This window comes from Netta rufina, assembly GCF_964035555.1.
Source record: "Netta rufina genome assembly, chromosome: Z".
Taxonomy (NCBI): Eukaryota; Metazoa; Chordata; class Aves; order Anseriformes; family Anatidae; genus Netta; species Netta rufina.
Window position 1 is genome coordinate 61,286,325 of NC_140126.1, and position 23,944 is coordinate 61,310,268.

At 33.9% G+C, this 23,944-nt stretch overlaps 1 protein-coding gene across 5 annotated transcripts in view; it reads right to left on the minus strand.

Moving 5' to 3' along the window:
• Nucleotides 1–23,944, minus strand: part of PRR16 (proline rich 16) — a 173,142-nt gene that overhangs the window by 9,322 nt on the left and 139,876 nt on the right. The window contains exon 3 of one of the 5 annotated variants that reach the window (XM_084304974.1): nt 23,573–23,633. The exons of 3 other annotated variants lie outside the window; for them this stretch is intronic. The gene's annotated coding sequence lies outside the window, so the exon portion shown is untranslated. Of the gene's footprint in view, nt 1–18,120; nt 18,205–23,572; nt 23,634–23,944 lie in introns of those variants that run through there. One more of the 5 variants, XM_084304975.1, reaches the window with a different exon arrangement.

The following is a 23,944-nucleotide window of genomic DNA, read 5'->3' on the forward strand; positions in this document are numbered from 1 at the left end:
TGTTATGAAACATCTTTCATAAGGCAAGTACTCACTAAAGAATGCTGGAAGAGTGGTTTTTCTTCATTTTGGATACATATTTACTAGAAACCAGAACAGCTATCATCTCAAACCATTAGCTTTAGGACTATATTTTATCTTGCATTTGACTATCATGCTCAGAAAAAGCAAGAAATTATCCACAGAAAGGAAATCAGCTTCTCTGTGCTAGTACACAATACAAAATCTGAGCTATCTTTCTTTGCAAAGGACAAGGCATGGATCTTGATACCATATTGAGCAAGTAATTAAATAAAAATACTAAGCATGTAGTAGCTTTGTATTTGCAATATTTTGCAAGAGAATTTCAGATCCAATGTCTGCTGTTGGAAAGGTTCTGTCAATGCTGGACCTTTTACTTTATGGGTAATATAAATACTTCTCCACCACTGCCCTGCATTCACTGAAGGTATCTTCATGCTCCCTATTTGTTGGCAGACACTCAAAGAGTTGGAAGATCTGATAGGTTAGAAAGTTCCTGCACCCCTAAACACCCCAGCATGTGTCAGGGTTTTTTTCATTCTGTAAAAAATAGTATTTAATATGGTTTACTCAGTCAATTCCTGAAGCTGAATCTATAACAGAAAACAGACACATTTATCACAAATCCATGTGAACCTACACTCACTGAATAAAAACAAACAAACAAATCAAACCAAATCAACCAACCAACCAAACAAACAAAAAACTTCTTTGAGTATATGGCATGATTTACACACCAGTGGAAGAAGTCTTTTTTTCCCTCAGCGAAAAGGATTTTATTCACAGAACAAGTGAAAGTTCACACAGAATAGTTAAATGCTTTAAATGATTTGTACCTGGTATTATTTAATAACTTCAGGGCTTTATGTTTAATTTTCAGAACTTAGATGTGTTTTTTTTGTTGTTGTTGGTTTTGTTGTTGTTGTTGTTGTTGTTGTTTTTTCCTTTTGTTTGGTTAGTTGTTTTGTTTTATTCTACATTACATGTGTTAAAGTGACACATAATAATTTGAAAACAATTCTGCCCAGAATATATCTTCCAGTTGACTGGTATAACCTTTTCTCATTCAGCCTGGAGCTAGGAAGGAAGGATGATAAGTGAACTGGCAGGTTTCCACTTGTTCATTTAGGACAAAAAAAAAAAAATGGAAAGGGAAAGGGAAAGGGAAAGGGAAAGGGAAAGGGAAAGGGAAAGGGAAAGGGAAAGGGAAAGGGAAAGGGAAAGGGAAAGGGAAAGGGAAAGGGAAAGGGAAAGGGAAAGGGAAAGGGAAAGGGAAAGGGAAAGGGAAAGGGAAAGGGAAAGAGAAAGAGAAAGGGAAAGGGAAAGGGAAAGGGAAAGGGAAAGGGAAAGGGAAAGGGAAAGGGAAAGGGAAAGGGAAAGGGAAAGGGAAAGGGAAAGGGAAAGGAAAAGAAAAAGAAAAAGAAAAAGAAAAAGAAAAAGAAAAAGAAAAAGAAAAAGAAAAAGAAAAAGAAAAAGAAAAAGAAAAAGAAAAAGAAAAAGAAAAAGAAAAAGAAAAAAAGAAAAAGAAAAAGAAAGAAAGAGAAAGAGAAAGAGAAAGAGAAAGAGAAAGAGAAAGAGAAAGAGAAAGAGAAAGAGAAAGAGAAAGAGAAAGAGAAAGAGAAAGAGAAAGAGAAAGAGAAAGAGAAAGAGAAAGAGAAAGAGAAAGAGAAAGAGAAAGAGAAAGAGAAAGAGAAAGAAAGAAAGAAAAAGAAAAAGAAAAAGAAAGAAAAAGAAAAAGAAAAAGAAAAAGAAAAAGAAAAAGAAAAAGAAAAAGAAAAAGAAAAAGAAAAAGAAAAAGAAAAAGAAAAAGAAAAAGAAAAAGAAAAAGAAAAAGAAAAAGAAAAAGAGAAAGAGAAAGAGAAAGAGAAAGAGAAAGAAAAAGAAAAAGAAAAAGAAAAAGAAAAAGAAAGAAAAAGAAAAAGAGAAAGAAAAAGAGAAAGAGAAAGAAAAAGAAAAAGAAAAAGAAAAAGAAAAAGAAAAAGAAAAAGAAAAAGAAAAAGAAAAAGAAAAAGAAAAAGAAAAAGAAAAAGAAAAAGAAAAAGAAAAAGAAAAAGAAAAAGAAAAAGAAAAAGAAAAAGAAAAAAGAAAAAGGTGAAAGAAGTCATGTAGCACATAATGCAACTATCAATACTTCTGCTTTTCCTTGACATTTATTGATCCTTCTATTTCAAATTACTCAAGCAGTCCACTAGTCCTATAGGATTAGGCCTACTTTGCAAGCCAAGAATACCTAAAAGACATCAAAAAGTATCTGTAAATGTTTTGGCACAGCCTTTCTGCAGGTTTGCCTACTGAGGGATGAAATAATTCATGATTCTAACTGACAACATGCTGTTTTCTAACAAATGTTTGATGGGATTTACTTGTTCCTTTGTCACTTGGCACAAACATTTTGCCACAGAAGAGTAAAAACAGATTTCACTGCCAGTAGAGATGTGGAGATTACCAAAACTGTCCTTTTCTCATGAAACATGCTAATATGACTTGTAGGTCACAGCAATTCTGTGGTATACTAGTTGTCTAATATACTAATTATATATTATATGTTATATATTGTATATTGTATATTGTCTATTGTACAAATACACTAATATACTAAAATAACTAACTGCTAATATGCTGTAATACTCACGTTTTCATTACTAAAGGAGAAGGTTTTGTGTTATGGTTCTGAAGAGTGGGAAATACAGTTTTTGTCACTAGGAATGCTTAGCTGCTAAAAATTATTGAGTAGATCACAGCTGAATCTTGGTCAGAAATCAATCAGTGAAAGAAAGGCCCAGAGGCCATACAGCAATAGGAAGGTGTGTACTGCAAGTCACTCTGCACTCCAGAAGCCTCTCAGAAGACTTCTGCATCACTGGCTCAAGACCTTTTCCATCACAAGTCACAGCAGAAAGGGTAGCATCTACCATCTGAGACTTCATATGTTGGAAAAAATAAAAATAAAATAAAAATAAAAATAAAAATAAAAATAAAAATAAAAATAAATAAAAATAAAAATAAAAAAGTGAAAGTACCACACACTCATTTACCAAGATTCACCCAGCTCCTTTCTAGAGTTCCCAAAGGGAAATAAAAATAAAATAAAAATCCTCTTTACCAGGAGGAAATTAGGTGGACACAGAGTAAGATATTTAGAAAATAAAACAATATATTCTTAGATAGGAAGATGAAAAGAAAACAAAAATTAAACATGGCTAAACATCAGTAAATTTCCTAGCACATTCATATTATTTTAACTTTCAGCAACAGTATATGTGAAAGAGATCCGCCTGACATGATATTTACATTGAAGAAAGATGGAAGAACCTCCTTACGGAAAGTGCTACTTATTTTCTGGAGAAGTACAAATTCTATTACAAATTATCCTTTTTTCAACTGGGGTAGAGTTCATTTTCTTCATAGTAGCTGGTATCATGTTGTGTTCTGGATTTAGGAGGAAAATAATGTTGGTAACATACCAATGTTTTAGTTGTTACGGAGCAGTGCTTAAACAGAGTAAGAGGTTTTTCAGCTTCTCATAACACCCGTCGAGGAGGCTGGGGGTGCACAAGAAGCTTGGAGGGGATACAACAAAATACAGTGTACAAATGTAACCCTTGATACAGCACTGATTTGTGAAGAGTTACATACACTATTAGAACACACTTGCTTATAGTTTAGAAAAAGACATACAGAATACAAGAAGCTAAATTTTTTGCAAATATATACGAAGTTTACAAGCTTGCATTTAAGCAGCCAAGGTTTTTTTTCAGCAGTTTCTTCAAATAACTCTATATAAAGATGCTGCTCTTGTGCTTCCTCTCTTAAAGCACACTTATGGTCTGTCTTACTCCCACATATCTACCACTCCAATTGTAACAAACCATATGTGACTGATGTTTAAGAAGCAGAAATATCAGAGACAATCACAATTAATGTTTTCCTTAGGTGTTCAAAATGATGTCTTTGAATTTATTTTGATTATGTTGGTGTGACAAAACATCACATCTGAAAGAAAACAGAAAATGGGGCTTTTCTTGGAAAAAAATGAAGATCAACAGTTCAGCTTCTTGTTCTGCAGGTCCGCCACAGATCACCTTAATTCCATAGTCTGTTTAACCATTTTGAGCTGAATACCCAGAAGTCTAGACTTGGATGAAACAATAATTTTTTATAAATTTAGAGATAACGTTTTTCTCCTCATCCACCTCTAACAATTTACAATTTTATATACAACTGGATAGGACAGTCAGACATAAGCTCAGCAGAAAGGCTGAGCTTAGCCTTTAAGAATCTTTATTTCTCTCAATCATTAGCACAGATAGACTTATCAATACATGTAAAAAAAAATATAGTAAGGAATTACTTCAGGTACATAGGTAGCAGAATACAATGAGTTCCAACAGGAAAATGGGATGATTTCACAGGCAACAGACTACCCCAGTTTCAGATCTCTTTTCTTGTAACAGGAAAAATTCAAAACCAAAATGCATCTCTACTTTAGATACTTCATAATGTCAATCAAATATACTCAAAGACACGGATAACAATGAACATTAGGTCATGTGATTTTTTTTCCTTTTTTTTTTTTTTTTTTAATTCAACAGCATCATTTGCTAATCTTGATAGTTTCGCCAGCACAGATTGGCTTTTTGAGTGAACCTGGTTGGCCACCCCTGATTCAACACAAATATCCATGCTCATCTGGCATAACAAAATAGATACTCTGGTCAATAAAAGAAGCCCAAAATTCGAATGCATACATACCATTAAGCTCTAATGCTTATTCTTTTGAAAAAAAGTGCAAAATATGCAAGGCAGTGCTTTTGTATATTAAGCACAGACCTCATACACAGTGTTTGTCTGGCCAATAAAACACCACAAATTATTGGGCCAGCTGTTATTTGGGCAGTTCACAAAAAAAGATTAAGTCATTTTGAAGGACTTCCTCAAAGTTGAAAACAGGAATAAAACCTCTGGATATATTTATTTAACTCAGTTAATAAAACATATAAGAAAATCTGCTGCAAAACTGTGATTCCAAACAAAGTGGTGGTACATGCTCTGGGCTATGTGGATTGTAATTATGTTTGAAATGTTAAAACTACTTTGTTCCCACTGAGTTCGCTAAGGTCCTCTCCAAAGTTGTTTTTTTTTTTGTTTGTTTGTTTGTTTGTTTGTTTTCCAAGTCATAGTTCAAACTAAAAGAGTTTGTAGCAAAATAAGTCACAGATGGTCCTCTGTACATCTGAAACATCTCTTCAAGCATTTCCTCCTCTACACATAACAGAAGGCCAAAATCACTGTAAATTCATTTTTCAAGTAGGATGGGCTTTCAATCTGTCTTGGTACACAGCAAAGACACTTGGCTTTGCTTTCTGAAATTGATGCAGCCAAAAATGGTTTGCTCTTCCTGAGGCAGTCAAAATTATTAGAAGTAATTAATGATAAATACGGATTCCCAAATCTTGTTAAGTCTATGCTTACAAAAACAAAAACAAAAGTTATAAGAATAAATTTCAGATTTGTTTAATTTACTGTATTTAGTAGCTTTTTTTTTTTTTTTTTTAATCCTATCTATGGTCTCTTAACATTCACTTTCTATATTTGAAACTAAGTAAATTCTCACTTGTATAATCCCCCACACAAATGGCCTAACACAAACCTGTTTGCTGCCATTACCTTACATGGAAAGGTGATCTTTTAAGAGTCACTGGAAATTATTGTTTTGACACTTCTGCAAATGCTCTGAGAGATGTCTGTGTGTCCCCAACAATTTTCAGTGTCCCTCTTACAATACAATGAAGAGGTAAGAATGGTAAGAATCAGCAGTAATACAAGAAATAAAACTGAAAAAGATGTGAGACACCCAGAAGCTCTGTTGGTCACCTGTGGCAGAGCCCAGAAGATCCTGGAGGACATTGTCTATCTTATCTATCAGAAAGGAAAAGAAAAATCACTGAAAAGTTGATGCTTTTTGACTTCTCAGATTTATACTCTTTTCCTGCATTCATTCCTTCATTTTAATACTAAAATTTCAGAAAAAAATAGAAATAAGTATTAGTTTAGAGAGTACAATCCATCTAAGGCAATGACAAGCAGTTCAAAAGATAATCTCACTTACATTGTGTTAGCTTTCACAAGCAACAGAATCACCCAACATATATGACATTTTTGTATTAAACATGACAATGGAACAAATTAAATGTCTTTGGTGAAAAACAGCAATTGAGTCACTACACCAAAACTAGACAAAGGAATTTACACAGTGGGTTTTCAGCTGCCCTGACAGTGCGGTAAGCCATACAGAAAGGAAAAATAAATAAATAAATAAATAAATGCAGTAACAAACAAACAAACAAAAAGTAAATTCAGTGATGAGATTAATATTTTTTTAAAATTAACCCTCATTAACCCTCTGGAAGTCTTTTGTAGAGAACAGACATGATTTTAGACATAAGTGAGCCTTGTGAAGACAACATGTACTCTCTGTGTAAACACTGTTAACAAAGCAATGCATACAGGAGCAAAAAGAGGAAGTATAAACACCTGAATCCATAATTTGGATTGCAAATTCAAATAGTTGAAAATCAGCTCTACTCCAGTCACAATGCACCCTGTTTTATTTCTTTTCTGGAGTAAAGAATTCTGCTTTGGATTAACGGAGAGGTGAAGTACTTCATTCGGAATTCTTACTTAAAAAAATAATTTTTTAGAAAATAATACTGAAAAATAAAATGTATGTTATCTCACTTGCAAACCCAACAGAATATGCTGGAACTTTTGCTAGATTAAATTTTCTTCTAAAATCAATGCTGAAAAATATATTCATCCTTAATATCACTTCTATTTTTTAAAGTTATTTAAAGGCATGTTAACTCTTAATGCCTATAAGAGCCCTAATCAAGAGCAATTCAAAAGCTGTCAAGTGAAGAAAACTAGAACAGCTTGCTTTTATTTCTAGTATTTATATTTCATAGCCAAAAATGTGTCCTGGGACAATAAACTGGGATAATAAACTGAATCATCTGTATCAGTAATTAGAAGTACTTACTAACCACTTACAAAGAAATACTACACTTACAAAGTATATTCTCTAGATCAGAAACAAGGCATTGATACAACATTAAGAGTGAAGAGTCACCTTTGTAAACTGTTTTACCTGTCTCATAATTATTTCGCAATTAGAAAACAAGGCTACAGAAAAACTGGAAGAAATATAAAAAGCTCCTAGTAGTGTGGGTATATACATTTTAGAAGTAATCACAAATGAAAATTAGTATGACTGAAAGTTCATTGCTGATGTAACAAAATCTTCATGTGCCATGTCAAACCTGCAAGGTATGTAATGGACAAATGACAAGGTGACAGCTCACTTCAGAAGAGGTTTTTTATACAATGCCAGAACCCATTTTGAGTGAAATCTTCCACTCCTCCCACCAACACAGCCTGTGCACTGAATGGTAAATTGCTAGCTGCATCCTCCTGAAATCTTCTATTAAATGGCTTAATATAAATGAGAACTTATTTTTCTCTGAGAACCAGATCCAAGATTATTTTAGGGAACATTTAAATATATTCCAGAAGAGAGCAAGAGGAAAGACACTCAGTTACTGTAATGAGCAGCAGGTAAACGAGTCATCACATACACTTAGGAGTATAGCTTTCCTTTGATGGATGGGGTGGCAAGAGGGAGGAAGTTGGAAAGATTCAGAAGACTTCAACCCTTTGTAGGCAGGGAAAAAACAGTTTCTGGTGAGGGTGCCAAGCAATGAGGACAACATTTGGTCAGGTTTTTGCTGGATGAGGTTCTGGTGAGGTGCTCAAGACCTAGCACAAAGACTGACCTGGCTTGTGGACATACTTGCAGAAGCAGCAGCTAAGTGCCTACGGGAGCCCCAACATGGAAGTCTGGGCAAGCAAGAGGCTTTGGATGTGATGTCCCAAAAAGAGTGTCCATGGCAGAGTAGTCATAGTTGTCAGACTGAAGAGGATATGCACTTTGTGGAGGCTGTATAGGAGGAGTGCACTCCACCCTCCAGGATGCAGTAGATGAAATAAGAATACTTTCTTCTCAGTGCAGCACCTACTGCATTTCCAGAACAGAAATTATTATTATTAATAATAATAATAAATAATACTTTTCCCAGCACTCACTCCTCCCTTGCAGTGCCTTTCTCTACCAAGATTTTGAACTAACTAGAGGCTCAGCCATGAGCAGCTGAAGCCACACTGCTCAGTACAGAAACAGGGCTTCAGACTCAAGGGAAGGTGAGGGTTCAAAATGCCTCTGGCAGAGGAAGCAACTTAATTTGGATTTCTCTTACCTTTCGTGACAGAGGGCAAAGGAAAGCCAGTCTACAGAAACCATCTCCTCCAGCAATTTGTAAATCTAGCACATCTGTCCCATACTTTATTTATGAGTAAATGAAATAAAACAATTGGATATGTGTCAGCTAGAATAACTAGATGGTGAACAGAAGGACAGATTTCAGGTTTTCATTTCAGCCATACAGATAAGCAATCACATTTTACTTTTAGTGGGAGTCAAAACACACTGGTCTTCCTTTCAGTTACAATTAAACAAATCGATACAAATGAACACTTTGGACCCTGCTGACTTCCACTGCTTAAAATGTTATGTAATCATGACCTCAGATGGTGAGGACAGTGGTAAAGTAAAATTGCTACCTTTCCTTTTCTTTTCAGTGACTTGGACTCTTAAGACTGTGCTGTGTTAGCGAGATTTATCATGTTTCTAATTTTATTAGAAATGTAGCAATATAGCTATTGATAGAAATGAAAAAAAAATGAAGCTTCTATCTTGCCTGTTGGCTGAACTCAAACTATACCCTTTTTAATAAAGGGAATTATCTTGTGTGCAAGGATTTTCTACAGCAGAGATTAGAGGTGCATAATTCTTTCCATGTATCATTCTTCCTCCTTTATCCCATGAAAAGCTCCCTTAAATAGAAAAGTTCAAAAAGGGCAAGCTGATCAAGAGTTAGCTGAAAGCTCCACTAACTGCTATGAATTCATCAATAGTATACAAAATGTGGTTTCTTTTTAAGAAGTTTAAATTGAAACACAATTCTTCTGCTGTTCTGTTAGGAATTCCTTAATTCCTTCTATGTGTAGAAGCAATTAGCAAGTTTCATCTTATCGCAGCTGTCAAATAGTAGTAGTACAAAAAATACATAGGAAAATGGTGCCTTTGATTTTTTTTTATTTTTTTTTTCCTTTAAAAGGAGGCAGCCAGAAAAGAGTAATGTAAAAATTGGGTCATACTCTTCAAGATCATACTCTTGAACTTGTTCAAGGTAATACCACAAACATAAGTATTATACATATAAGGCTAAATAGAATTAAAAAAAAAAAAAAAAAAAAAAAAAAAAAAAAAAAAACAGATCAAACCAAAACAACAGAAAACACATACCTTTTTGTTCAATAGTATTTTAAAATAATGCCCTGTTAATGAGAAGGAATTATAAAGAATATCCAATGAAGTTATTTATGTTATCTGTATTAAGTAAAATGGAATGCCTAATGCTGGATTAGCCAATGCACTAATCACTATTAGAAATATTTAAATTTCTCATTTATTTTTTTAGCAATTCAGAAACCTATTTTCAAAAGCCCTCTAACTTTACAAGGTTTCATTAAATTTAAAATTGACCTTATATTCAGAAGTTATGCTTATTCATTAGTATCCAAATTTGGCTGCCTTTGGGTACTTATAAAAATGCCTGGGAACTTAGAAAATCTACTTCCAAACAAAAATTAATATAAATAGTCACTTCTTGATTTAACACTCTTAAAGTAAACTTTTCATTTCATTTCTACTGTGACACCTTACTAGTGTTGAATTGAGCAGTTGTGATGGAACCCATAGAAATAAAAGATACATTTAATCACACTTATTGCTGACTCAGTTCTGCTCCATGTGGTATATTTCTTAAGGTTCATTTGCACCTTTCAACAGAAACTGTAACACAGAAGCTTTGTGAAAGGCCATTGCACATATATTTTCTTCACTCTACCATAGTACAAGTGGTTATGCCTCACACTAGGTGGATGCTCAGCTGCAGATAAGCCCTGCAACTTGGCTGGGAGCATAGTCTGCACCACAAGTGGGCTATCTGCAGCAGCACCAAACCAAACCAAACCAACTGTAAACCTGAGGCAGAGGCAGTGACAGCTCGAGTCCTTTCAACCAGCAGTCTGAGAGCACCAAAGGATAAAACTCCTTTCTCTTAGAACATACCCTAGCACACATCTACACCCACCACTGCTGATTACACACATGATAGGAATATAGTGTCCCTAACCCAACAGTATCTTGTGTCTTCCTAGTGAGTATCAGTTTCTCCAAGGCCTGGGGGACCAACAGACAGTGTAGAGCACAGACTACAATACATGCATTTCCTTGGGAAAATTATTGTCTGTAAAATTCCAACATATAAAAATGAGTTCTGGTTTGCCATTTTATTTCTACTGGTATTTACTGAAGTACTTTTGTCAGGATACTGTTTTCAACACAGATAAAATATGTTCTTGCTACATTATGCTTCCTATTTTGCTTTGTGATAAATGGAAATTTTCTCTCCATAGAAATGGATGGTGATATTCTTAAAACCCTGCTTACCTGATGATATTTTCTTCCTCTGTTCCAATATTTTTTATCATTTCCTAAAGAAAAAGTGATTCAAACACTGCTAATGAACATTTGCATGTGGATGATCCTATGAGATTTCTTCATTTCTATTCTCTTAATCTCTCTGCTTACTTCCATAGGCATTTACTATGCTAGCATTAGAACGAATTAATCTAAAGTTATGTATTATATGTCTATTGACATATATTATGTGTAAACTTATCACAGACTAGTAGTGATCGTACAAGTGATAACCTCAGAGTATGGAGGTAAAAACCAGAACTTTAGGTAATGTAAAAAGTAAACCAGATTTATTAAAACAAACGGGAATTCTCCCATTTTCTTTTTGCTTGTTATCCAGTTTTCTAGCATTCATATCAATCATAAACAGTGCTCTTCTTTAATTTCTTAATCATGCTATTCATGTATTTTCCATTCCTTCTCATTCTCTGCTCTTACATTGTTCAATGCCCATTGACTGTTCCAACAAAGCTTCAGAGAGAAGGGTATGTTCCTGTATCTATTACAGACATGGACCTTCTCCTACAGTTCCACTTACTAATGACTTACAAAATGAAAACAACAGTCACCACCTAAAAAAAAAAAAAAAAAAAAAAAAAAAGTAACATTTTGTACTCACTGCACAAATCAAATAGAGGGTGAGAACTTGTTAAATAACATATTTTAAAATTTATTTATACAATTTCTAAATACAATTAAATGCAAATGAATGAAATATATGGTTTGATATTTAACCCAATGTTTAGTGAAGGATTGATTTGTAACAAGCTTTACAGTACTTTCAAGAGGTGTATCTTATTTATCCACTATTTATATTTCATTAGATTTATATTTCATTATATCTTCAGTAAAACCTGTTCAGTGCAGAACTCATTATTACAGTGATACATTTTGAACATAATATGAAGATCATATAAGACTTTTTCAAATCAAACAATAAAATGATTATGTTTGCTTAAGCCCTCTTCCTGGACTGAGTATCAAAGTAGCTACTGGCCACCTTGAAAGTTCCTATTAATTGTACTTATATTTAGACACTATGCCTTTCATTTTAACTGACGAGATTTCTGTGAATTTCAACTAGCCAAAGTGCAACATGTCTGAAGATAAGAATTTGTAGATCATAAATGATAGATCATAAAGATCATAGATCATAGATCATAAAGATTATATGGACATATTAACGTGCTTCTGGTCCACTCTAAATTTTATAAATTATGGCATAGAAAAAACAACAAAGATTCTATGTTATCCTATATTTGACCATTTAAAAAAGAGGTATTTCAACACCAAAAAATATATATATTTTTTTTAATTTTACAATTCTGATCATATTTTGTACATCGTAACCTATTAGGATAAAAAAAATATAATGATCATACATATTAACATATAAGTTTGGGAAGAAGAATAATTTTAGGGAACATAAAATTAGTATCTAGGATGAGGATTCCTAATGTTTAATTTCTAAAGAAAGAAAATTATTTACACACTCTCAACTTAAGAGATGCAAGAAAGTCTATGAATATAAGTTGCTAAGATGCAAGAAAGTATATGAATATAAAATATTGCATTATGGCCTCAGTGTAACTTTTATAGGCAGGGATAAATTGCCAGTCAATTGATGGTGTAATCTCTACAATTTATGTTCCTTTTTTTTTTTTTTTTTTTTTTAATTTGTAGACATACCTGAATTTCCCCAAAGCTTGTCAAGATTTCTGGTAGTGATGAGACCCAAATCTACTAGTTTATCTTAGAAGGGTTCTTCAAAGTTCATCTAGTTCTGTCCAATGGGCTACAAGAAAGATCTAGTGGCAAAGATGCCTAGAATGCAACACAAGTACAGGATTCAACATTACTATCCTGAAAATCCCAAATCCCTGTGTTTAGTGGGTAGTGGAGATGCCCTTACTTAACAAAAGCTGCAAGTTGCAACCTTACTTTTACACACACACACACACGTGTACATATATATATATATATATATATATATATTATATATATAATATATTAAAATTAAAAAAAATTAAAATTAAAAAAATAAAATTAAAAAAAATTAAAATTAAAAATTAAAAATTAAAATTAAAAAAAAAAAAAAAAGGAACATAAATTGTAGAGATTACACCATATATATATATATATGCGCAAAAACATTTTGAGTGACTTGGCCCATCTGACATTCTTAATTAACTGGGATCCAAAAAATATTCCTCCATTGGATTTCCTTGTGAGCACACTTTCTACTAGTAAAAACTGACCAGGTCAGGTCCACTCAAAGGTTATTCTTTTTTCCTGTTGAAAAGCATTCAGGGCAGTAGGCAGATAGAAGAGAGTGGGAGAGAAGAGAAGAAAGGATGTAATAGATAGAAACAGATTTTAAAGTATTTATCTAGCAGTGAGAAATGCAATTTTCATTTCCCTTGCGCGACTGGATTTTAACACCCGTCATCTATTTACAAGAGCAAAAGGATCACCAATTACAAATTACTCTTTAGTGTGGGATTTTCCCCATTCCTTTTGCTGACACTATGCAATTTTTGCAGAAAATAATGCATGAGGCATTGAGGAAGAGAGCATGAATGCAACTAATGACTCACTGCAGGTGATGGAAGGTTTCCGATGAAAGTGGATTATAAACAAAGAAATAAATTTTGTACTAAAAACAGACTTGCTCCCTTCTCATTTCTATTCTGATACTGTGCTATGCAAAAGAATTTTGACAGCTACCCTAGGGCACTAAGCAGAGAAATTATAAGCAAAAATGCTCCCTCAGGACCTGAAATAGGATAAAGTTTTCAGGTGGATCTGAAAGACTCTTCCTTAAAACTGAGAATGCTTCAAATACCACAGGCCTTTGAATTTTTAATATTAAGTTTCAGTAGGGCTCCTGAAATGAGGTAGCATATAGAAAAAAGGCATAGTGTGAGATTGGATAAAAATGAAAATGGATTTTAACAAATCTCTCCTTGCATATCCTTCCAGACTTGCTCTATATTCAGCCTTTCTGGTGACTTCATAGTATTCAACAACTCTTAAAGAGTCTCTTTTTTTTTTTTTTTTTTTTTTTTTAATAAATGGTTCTTCCTTGGAGACCACCAGTGCAATAGCACCATATGTATGTTTTCTGCCCATTCCAAAATTTCTACTCCACATTGCCCAAATGTTTCATTTTGCAGCACCCTTCCCTCTTGTCCCTGCAGGCACAATCTTTCCTCATTCTCTGCTGTACCTACAGTACCTGCACAGTGCCCCAAAAGCAAAATAAAAACAGACAGACAGATTTCATGAAAAATTATCCCACAGGATATACCTATGGCATCTGCTATTACTTTAGAAATGAAATTAATATAATTTCAACCTGTAAAAAGAACACATAGAATCTCCATTTTGTTTTTTTCTTTGCGATATTCAAGACAACAATATTTGTTGGTGCTACTGGAAAGCAGTGGCAATATTTGGAAAGGATTTATGAGTGTCCAAAATTTTTGAAAAATGTTTAATTGCTACTGAAACAAAGGAACTCAGAAGTCACCAACCACAATGTGACTTTATTTGCTCCACAAGTTTCCAACATTGGAAGATACAAAAGGTCTGTTGTTTTTGTTTGTTTCCTTGCTTATTTGTTTTTAATTGGACACATGACATTTTACTCTAAACTTGACTGCTGATATGACAAAAATATAATCAGTCCAACTTTTACTAATTATCTCAGAAAAGGAAATGTTTCTTATTGGCAAAAATGTAATCCAGAAGAAAAAAAAAAAAAAAAAAAAAAAAGCTTTTAGAGTAAGCTACTTCCTAAGTAGTACCCATATCCCAATCACTAACTCGCTACATTACTGATGCTCTGAATTCAATGGGACAGTACACTGTAAACATCTACCAATACTGGAGTAACAGAATGCACATTTTTATGCCTATGTGTTAAGGAATGGAAAGAAAGGCACGATTATGCTTGAAGACATTATTGTGTGGTAAAACTTAAGGAAATAAACAAATGTTAAATTACAATACCATTGATAATGTTATTAACTAAAACTAATGAAAATTCTGATGGTTATACTCTCTGCTCAAACTGTAAACAACAGCACATATATTGCAAATGATATAGCAGTACAGTGTTTTTCATTTCAATTGACAAAACAATAAAATTAAGAATATACTTAGTGATGGGAGGATTGAATCAACTAAGGAAAGAATTCAGTGAACTGCCTGAAGGAACAGACATAGACTGATGTCCTTGGAGTAGGAAAAAGAACTGTGCTAAACTTGACTTCAGATAACACTCAGAATTAAGAAAGACTGAAACATAGTTTGCAATGAGGGAAATTCCTAGAATCACAGAATGGTTGGATTGGAAGGGTCCTTAAAGACCATGCAGCTCCAATCCACCCTGCCACAGGCCAAGACACCTCCCACTAGACCAGCTTGCCCAAACCACCATCCACCCTGGCCTTGAAGACCCCCCTGGATGGGGCATCTACAGCTTCTCTGGGAAACCTGTTCCAGTGCCTCACCACCCTCTGAGTATGGATTTTTTTTCATAATACGTAATCTAAATCTACCCTTTTTCAGTTTAAAAACATTACTTCTTGTCCTGTCACTACTTTACCATGAATTCTGACAAATTCACACTCACAGAAACATAATACCTGTCACTTTTCAAGTAACTCAAGAAAGTGAAAATCAAACCATCCAGAACCACTAAATGCATGAGAGAATTCTAATATAGATTTCTCCAGATTGATAAATCTGAACTAGCTCAAGGCCTAAATATGCATTAATACCTACCTTCCACTGTACACTAATCTCTGAGCACAACCAGGCTTAACAAATGGTTTAGAAATTAACAATCTCAACCTTATGTCTTCTGTAGACAATTTCATGATTAAGCTACATATTTTTATCAATATTTGTCCATTAGTAAAACTTTACATGTTGATGGATGCTGTATAAGCAGTAACCTTCTAAGCCAATTCCTTCAGATTATTTTAGTTACATGCAGCCAACAATTTGAGATACTAAAATCACAGAAAACCATAACTGGAAAAAGTCCAGTGGATTCTAACCCAAAGCAAATTGGACTTTACACTTAGACCAGGTTGCTCTGGGCCTTGTCCCAAAGAGGCTTTTTATTTATTTATTTATTTATTTTCCAGGGATCTATAACACACAGTACTCTGAGCATCTACCTCTACTGCTTACTCAGCTTACTCAGCAGAAGAAATATTAATAAATACTTATGTTTTCTGATGCTTGAATAAATATCTTTTTTTTAAGTGGTTTACTTCCACTCAGTAAGTCATTTTATTTTGGAGAAGAATCCATCACAGAATTGCCAAAATAATTTTTGTCAGGAAAAAGCAGCAGGTCACCTCATGCATTTGCTGTTAGATGCCAGATCCCAGGAAGAGCTCATTGCCCAATGAATGTATAGTGAAGTACAGAGTGCAGAACCCTTAATGGAGTTTCATGAGATACTTGCAAACTTCTGTGCTTGAAATTTAGGAACAATACTGCAGGTTTGAGGTTTTCTTTAAACAGAAGAAGATTTTTCACTTTGACAACTCTGTTTAGGAAATCTTTCCATTAAAACAGACAGCACAGTAAAAACTTTAACATTCACACTTCAAATGCATTGTCACAAATATTTTTAAATATGGTATGTGAAGGTAGCTAGTTTCAATAAATAATTTATTATGTAAAATATTAAAAAAAAACTTACTACCACATTCCTCAACAGTAAAATTTGGTCCCCTTTTCCTAATTATTATGCAAGCTTTTCCACACATAGCCTTAAATTAATGTATGCATTTTCAAAATATAATTGAATAATTGCCCTTGAGAAACACTAGGTTTTAAAAACTGTACACTGAGACTTCTGTCACAAACAGAATGGAATAATGAGTTTATTTATGTTCTGATGTTGTCATTCATCTTCACTGTAACTGTAAAAATGCAAATTTTGTAGTATTTTTCTCTACTGAAGATTAAATATTGCCCAACAGTACAATTTTGAATAAGATTCACTGTCATTTCTAGAGCTGGCAGAGGAAAGTTTTATATTAAGCCTCTGAAATTAAAAAATATATATATATATATATATATTTAAAAGCAAAACCTTTTTTAAAACAGTTTTAGTGAACAACTGATATGATGTGAAATAAATTGAGGAAAAATGCAGTAATTAATATTTGACTGCTCAAAGATTAACTTTTCCATCATATAGTAAGAGAGCTATGGAACTTGTTTTTTTGGGGAAGCTGATGGTCTCATGGACCAAATTTTAATGGACCAAAACCACCATTCATATAAATGGTCATGCTTACTCTTGTGAAATTTGTTTGCCTCTGACAATGCTGAATTTGTTTACAGGTTTATAATAAACAGGTTGCCTTGAACTACAGCCTGAGCTATCTAACATAAAGTCAACTGCTTGAAACTTATGGCAGACTCTATAGTGGAAAGCACCTTCATGATGAAAGACAGTCATTAACCTCTCTGTCCAAAGTGTTATTAAAAATAGCAGGGCACAGTTATTTGAAGCTTCAAACCTTGGGCAACATTTGTTTCTGAGCAGAGTGAATATAAAATATTACTTATGGCACATAGACTAGCATGTAGATTTGAAATTGCAATTATTATAGAATTAAATTATATTTTTAGTACGATTCATAGTGGGTCAACTGCAATTCCATTATGGTTGCACATTTAAGTGTGTAATATCTTAGAAAACAAAAACAAAACCATCACCATCAACAACAACAAAATTATGAATTAATTTATCGGCTTCCAAACTGGCACATTGTTTTTATATATTGCTACACATCAATTTCCAGGAAAAATAAAAATTTAAAAAAGAAATAATAAAACAAAACAAACAACTTCCCTTCAATCAATTACACTTAATAATAATAATAATAATTATTATTATTATTATAATTATAATTATAATTATAATTATAATTATAATATTATTATAATAATTATTATTTTAATTATAATATATATATAATTATAAATATATATATTATATATATAATATTATATATTATATATAATATATAATATATATAATTATATAATAATTATATATATAATATATATTAATAATATAATGATAATAATGATATTAATAATATTAATAATATTAATAATTATATATAATATATAATATATATTATAAAATTATAATATATATTATAATTTAATTATAATATATTATTATTGTTATTATTATTATTATTATTATTATTATTATTATTATTATTATTATTATTATTATTATTATTATTATGTCATTTTTGTAAAATATTCATCTGATTTATTTAACATAAGGTTTCAGCTATGTCTAAAACATAGAATCTGTGTACTTACTGTACATACTTTAAAAGTATGAATCCATTCTAAAAAAGGATATATTATTACTCTTCACAGTCCTTTCTTGAGAGGTATTTTTGGGGAAAACAAATAAAGCAGCGAACAGCAGTCCCATAATAAACTTCCAGAATAAGTTTATCTTTCTGGGAAGAAAACCAAACAATGGTAACAGTAAATGCCTAAAGTTTCATAGGTAAGAAGGGCCAGTTTTCTTCAGTATCATCAAAGCTGGGATAGCATGTTGGAAAAGTGACACAAATATAAACACAGAACATCTGGCATTTTTGGCCTTATTTCCTCTTGAAGTGTAAAAAGCAGCAGGATTTACTCCCAGCATATTTACAGCTTTGAAAAATTCAAATCATGCATGCTATTTCACTGAATGTTGTCAGTTGTGCTATTTTAATGATCGAAATGTAATTTTCTCTGTCTAATGAAAAGTAGAAATCTCAGCTCAGCCAAATTGCGTTCTTGGTTATCTGATATATATTTTGTGCTTACATCAGTCTTGCAAGTAGCTTTCAAATGTTAAGTCCAACCAGCTAAGCAGAGAAGCAGCTGCTGTTAAGTTTATATGTTTGCCTATTAATAAGAAGTTTTTAAAAATACCATGGAACTGTCTAAGTTTCAATTTCCCAGGGATTTGTGCTCCTAATTTTTCCACAGACAGACCTGCCACTAAATATAAACCTGAGAATACATGTGATACATTCATACATCTGGTCACTGGCACTACAAAAGAACCCTATGGTCAATAAATCATTCTGAAGTTTTTTTTTCCCAGTAGAAAATGCCTACCAAATTTTTGTGATTGCTTACCTTTCTACTAGATTATTATAAAATTATTTAAATGGCATAAGATTTGGATACAGCTAATGTGATTTTAAGTTTAGAGTTAGGCGCAATCAAAAGCATTATATAAAAAATATATTTAAAAAATCAATTCATGTCTTCTCACCATAGACAGTACATAGCCTCATATATACATGGAGTCTTATCCCTATTTTGGACAATCTGGGTCATCTTGAAAAAATGATTATTTATCCAGAATGGCCCAACCTTGAAAGTCAGAGAATAAAGTAATAAAATAAAAATAAAAATAGAAAATAGAAAGGAGCGTTTATGATGGCTTAGCTGGTGATTAACTGGTAAGAAACCACTGCAAGAAGTGGAGCGTAATGTTTACAGGCAGTATACAGGTTAGTATGAAAGAAAGCAGTAAAACCAGTGTGAAAATGAGAAATAACTGAACAAGTCCCTGTGTCTTACCATTAGACCCTCAAAATAGAGCAGTAGTTGAACAGATAGTAATGTCACTTAGCCTTGCTTCTATCAGATCTCTAGAAATACAGGTATAAAATGCATGTAACCATTCTGCAGAATCTGCTATATATCACTGCGACATCTGAGCACATGGTGCAGAGGTTCTCTCAATAAAATCCTCCTTTGCCTTTCAAGGTACACCTATGCTTTATACATGTGTGTTGTGTGTGTAAATTAAAACCTACTCTTTCCACATCTATAATTTCCCAAGGAATATAAAATCTTCACACATATGCAGATGTGTGTTTGTGGTGTAAATGCCTGAAGCAACTAGGAAAATAAAACTAACATTCACATTTTTAAGGAAAAGGTACAGCATTGAAGAGGCTTTCAGGGTAGGGAATAACTGCATTACCTGAGCGTTTCCTAGGCTCCCAACCTTAGATGCGATCGCACTGGGGAAACTTGGTGTGCTAGCCCTAAGGAACAGCACGGAGTGTAGAGTGGAGTGGAGACACCACGGCTAGGCTCTGTAATCAGGTGGGGCCTCGATTGTTCTTGTGCACAAAGCTGCACTTTTTGCCACCCAGAGCCAAAGACCTGTCATGTTTTGACAAATGCTGTACCCTAGTGTACTTTTTGCTCATTATAATATCACTATAATACCAAAACACACCTCCATCCCAAAAGCTACCGGCCTCCAAGGTGCGACCACCCCTCACTGAGCATTCGCCCTGAATGTCTCGGAGCCTATTACTTTAAACGGAGACGGGAAAACTTTACACCAATCATAACTAAGATATGCTTGACTAGAGCCACTCAAGCTCCACCTAAAAGATAGAAAATAATATAAATTGCCCCAAGAGAGAGGGGATGTTAGGGAAGATACCACCTTCAGGGGAGATACCATCCCGAGGAAATACAACATCCTTAGGACTTCCTGACTCCTGGGATCAGTCAACGGGCTGAGCCTCTCTTCTCCCCCCATTGGGACGCCTTTGGGTGAGATCTGAATACTTGCTTATAAATCTCTATAGAGTCTTTGATCCTTTTAACATGTTTATTTCTAGGCTGCGCACCTGTAACACCTGTAACACCTGTAACATCTGTAACACCTATAACACCTGTGTATTTCATGCATACTAGCTTGCTTTTGCAGACAGCCAGCAATCCAAACGAACCTGATTATCTGTTGCTGTAAGAAACCATACTTGATTGCATTGTGATAGCTCTCATTAAATGCAACTAGGGTGAGGGTGGTTATCCGTGATAGTTCAGTGTTCTGAATCCAACCAGACCCCCAGACGGTTAATGCATTTTTGGTGAATGTCTGAACGGACCCCCAGACGGTTAACGTATTTTTGGTGAATGTCTGACTGGTTCAGTACTCTGAATCCGATCGGGCCCGTAACGGTTAATCAGCTACACCCCTTAACGCGACAGTGTTCTACAGATTCACATGCTCAGGAAGGCACATATGCTATACAGACTGTCTTCCATGAAGGTAAGGAGGATCTGAGGCTCGTCCTGTTTTGTTTTTTGTTTGTTTGTTTGTTTGTTTTGTTTTGTTTTGTTTTGTTTTGTTTTTTCACAGTTTGCCTGTGGAAAGTTCCATACTACAGAGTTGAATGTTCAATTCATAGCTGACTCAAAAGCTGGATACCCATTTATACCACTCTTCTGATGACCGTGTGTTAGGAAGTATCAATATGAGATGCATTATTGACCATAGTCATTGGTAAATGCACCTTAGATGTAATTCTACAACCTGTCTCCTGGCATTACAGGCTTGCTTTGGCCTGGTACACTAGGTAAGCAGTTAGTTTCCCTGAAGTCCTCTGAGCACAGTCCTCCTCAAACTGCAGTTACAATAAGTGGTTATGAAATGACTTCCATAATCTTAATAACCTGGCACATGCTCAATTTTGTAAGTAATTGCTGTAATTTGACTGATACACAAAGCAAGACTTTAAGAGAAATTATTAAATGGGTTTCAATATTGCCAATTTACACCTCAACATGGCAGTGATTAGAAGGAAATATTAGGGATATCAGACTGCACCTGCATATATTTTTTTTTCATCTGAAGAAGCTACTGAGAGATATCAAATTACTCCTCCCCCCCTCCAGCCCCCCTGCTTCTTGTCCCCTTTTGTTTTCCATCAACTGCTTTGCCCAGTAGCTATTTCATAAATGCATGATTCTAAAAATGTTTTCTGACATCTGTTTCCAATCCATCTTTTTTCATGCCCTTTTCAAGCTGCATATCCTACCATCAGTACAGTGGACCAGATTTATCCCTGATGCAACTAATATAGCTACTGGCTCTATGGATGGTTTTGGCCTTGTCTGTTCAGAGGGTTAATTTCTGTCTAAACTATTTAAATTGACATTTCAATGCCATTTCCTCTTAACTACCATGTTCTGTAAGACACAACTGTAGTTCTCCTATAATTTCCATTTTCTCCCAGGACCACGTCTATGGCTTTTTACAAAGGTTACCTATTCTATGCAACACTTCTTTCATTTGAAATTCCGGCAATGGATTATTACCAGTATTACCAGAAATATAGCAACATAACCACAGGTTTCCTTTTTCCAGGGAAAAGGAAACCTTTGGTTCTGCTTGTCACAAAAACTCAGAAGAAAAATTTCCCAGTCACACACATGGACTTACAGGTATTGTAGGCATACAAACAAACAAACATAAAACAACAGCAAACATATGAATTTGTTCTTCATTTGCTAAAGCAAATGTTCTCTGCCCATTCCTTATGTGTTCAAAAGAAAAACAATAAATAATACTTTGTCATCCCATATACAAAGTGGCCTTCAGGAAAGAAATTTTGTGAAGAAGCCACTTGCATATCACCTGTAAAACTAATCTAAACTGGGATGTCAGACATTGATGAAGCTATCAGAATACTCTCTAGCTGGGCTTTCTCCTTCTGTATACTTCGTTCTCCTACTGTTCTTCACCTCTACCCCACCCTCTACCTCCCACTTCACTGGGAGTCATTCTTCTCCTGGCCTCTTTATCTTTCTTATACATCCTGTCCAAAGGAGGGCTTTTCAACCCTGAAAAGTCATGGCTTGATTTTAGCAATGGTCATTCAGCAATTTGGTTTCTTTAGTTCTAGTGGACTAAAGATGTTTCTGTGCTGTACATCAAGTTTTGGAGCTTTTGGGAGGGCTAGAAAACAACTTTCTGTTGTTTTGGTATGGCACTATGTTGCTAAGAACATCCCCCTCAACAACTGTAACTCTCAGCAATGCCCTACGTCCAGACAATGGGCCCTTAAGAACTTTTGACAGGTATTAAAGAAACTCATATCACAATTACCCATTAAATTGTTGTTCTTTACGAAATCAAAAAATAATAGAGAAATTTGTACTTTCTACTTACAACAATGTTGTGTACAGTCATACACAAAACAAAGTGCCTACAAATTAGATTATTTTAAATTGTTCATATTTGAAACAATAGCAAGTTCTTCTATTCAAGCTGAAGCTTTGGCTTTTGTAAATTAATTATTAAAGCAGTACTCTAAAATGATGAGCTTCATTTCATTTCATGATGAGAAGTCTCTCATTTTGAAACCTTGACCAATAAAATATTTTCCCTACTTTTCTAATATTTTGCTAGCTGCATTTAAATATTTGCTCAAATATAAACACAGGCATGCAATAGCTGGGGAAAAGAAAACACGTTTAAAATTTCACTATTACACCAAAATGCCTGCTACTGTACATGTTGAAAAAACCTTCTAATGTAAAATGAATGTAGCTCCTGTACATTTCAGGCTGCCAAATCACTCTCTGACAGTAAGAAAAAATGATGAAAAGTGAGTAGGCAAAAAAAAATTATTATTTTTTTTTTGATAACTCAAGTCTTTGGCACACTGTATGCTCTTGGGTTTAGAAAGGTATGAATAAATAATGAGAAATAGCCAAAAAGTTCTCCAAAGAGGACAAACAAACTTTTCATTGTTGTATATAACATGAAACAGATGGTTAGTGATAAGCAAGTTACTGCAATAAATTGGATCCAAACCAAGAAACCAAGCAGTAAAATGTAGCACTAAATCCCAGTTCCAGCCTTTGGTATATAAGCTGTTCTGTACAGCAAATGGATGCGATATTGCCTTTGTCAAACTCTGTTGGGAAAAAGGACAGGAAAATTGCGCTTCTCCTCACGCATCTCTTGGACTCTTACTCACCATTCCTTCATCTCTCACTGCTACTTACACTCTTTTTCTATGTGGTTGCAGGTTGGATCCAGGTGTTCACACTCTCATTTGCTACCAGCCTTTGAAAAAGCAGTGAGGAATACTATATTTATTATTAGTTTCTCCACCCACATATTACATCTACACTGATAAACTACAGCAGCAATACAACACCATTTATAAACTTAGTTTCTACTGTAGAATCTTCTCCAGAACTTAACTGCATTTAACTGAAACCCAGTATCACAAGTTTTGTTTTGCTCATACTTAGGAGATTTGTATCACTTGGTGATACAAATGCCCCACAAAAAATGATATACTTGGTGATACACTCTGCCCCACAGTGAGAAATTTTAAAGCAAATTTGATGTTAGATCCCTTCTTTATAAAG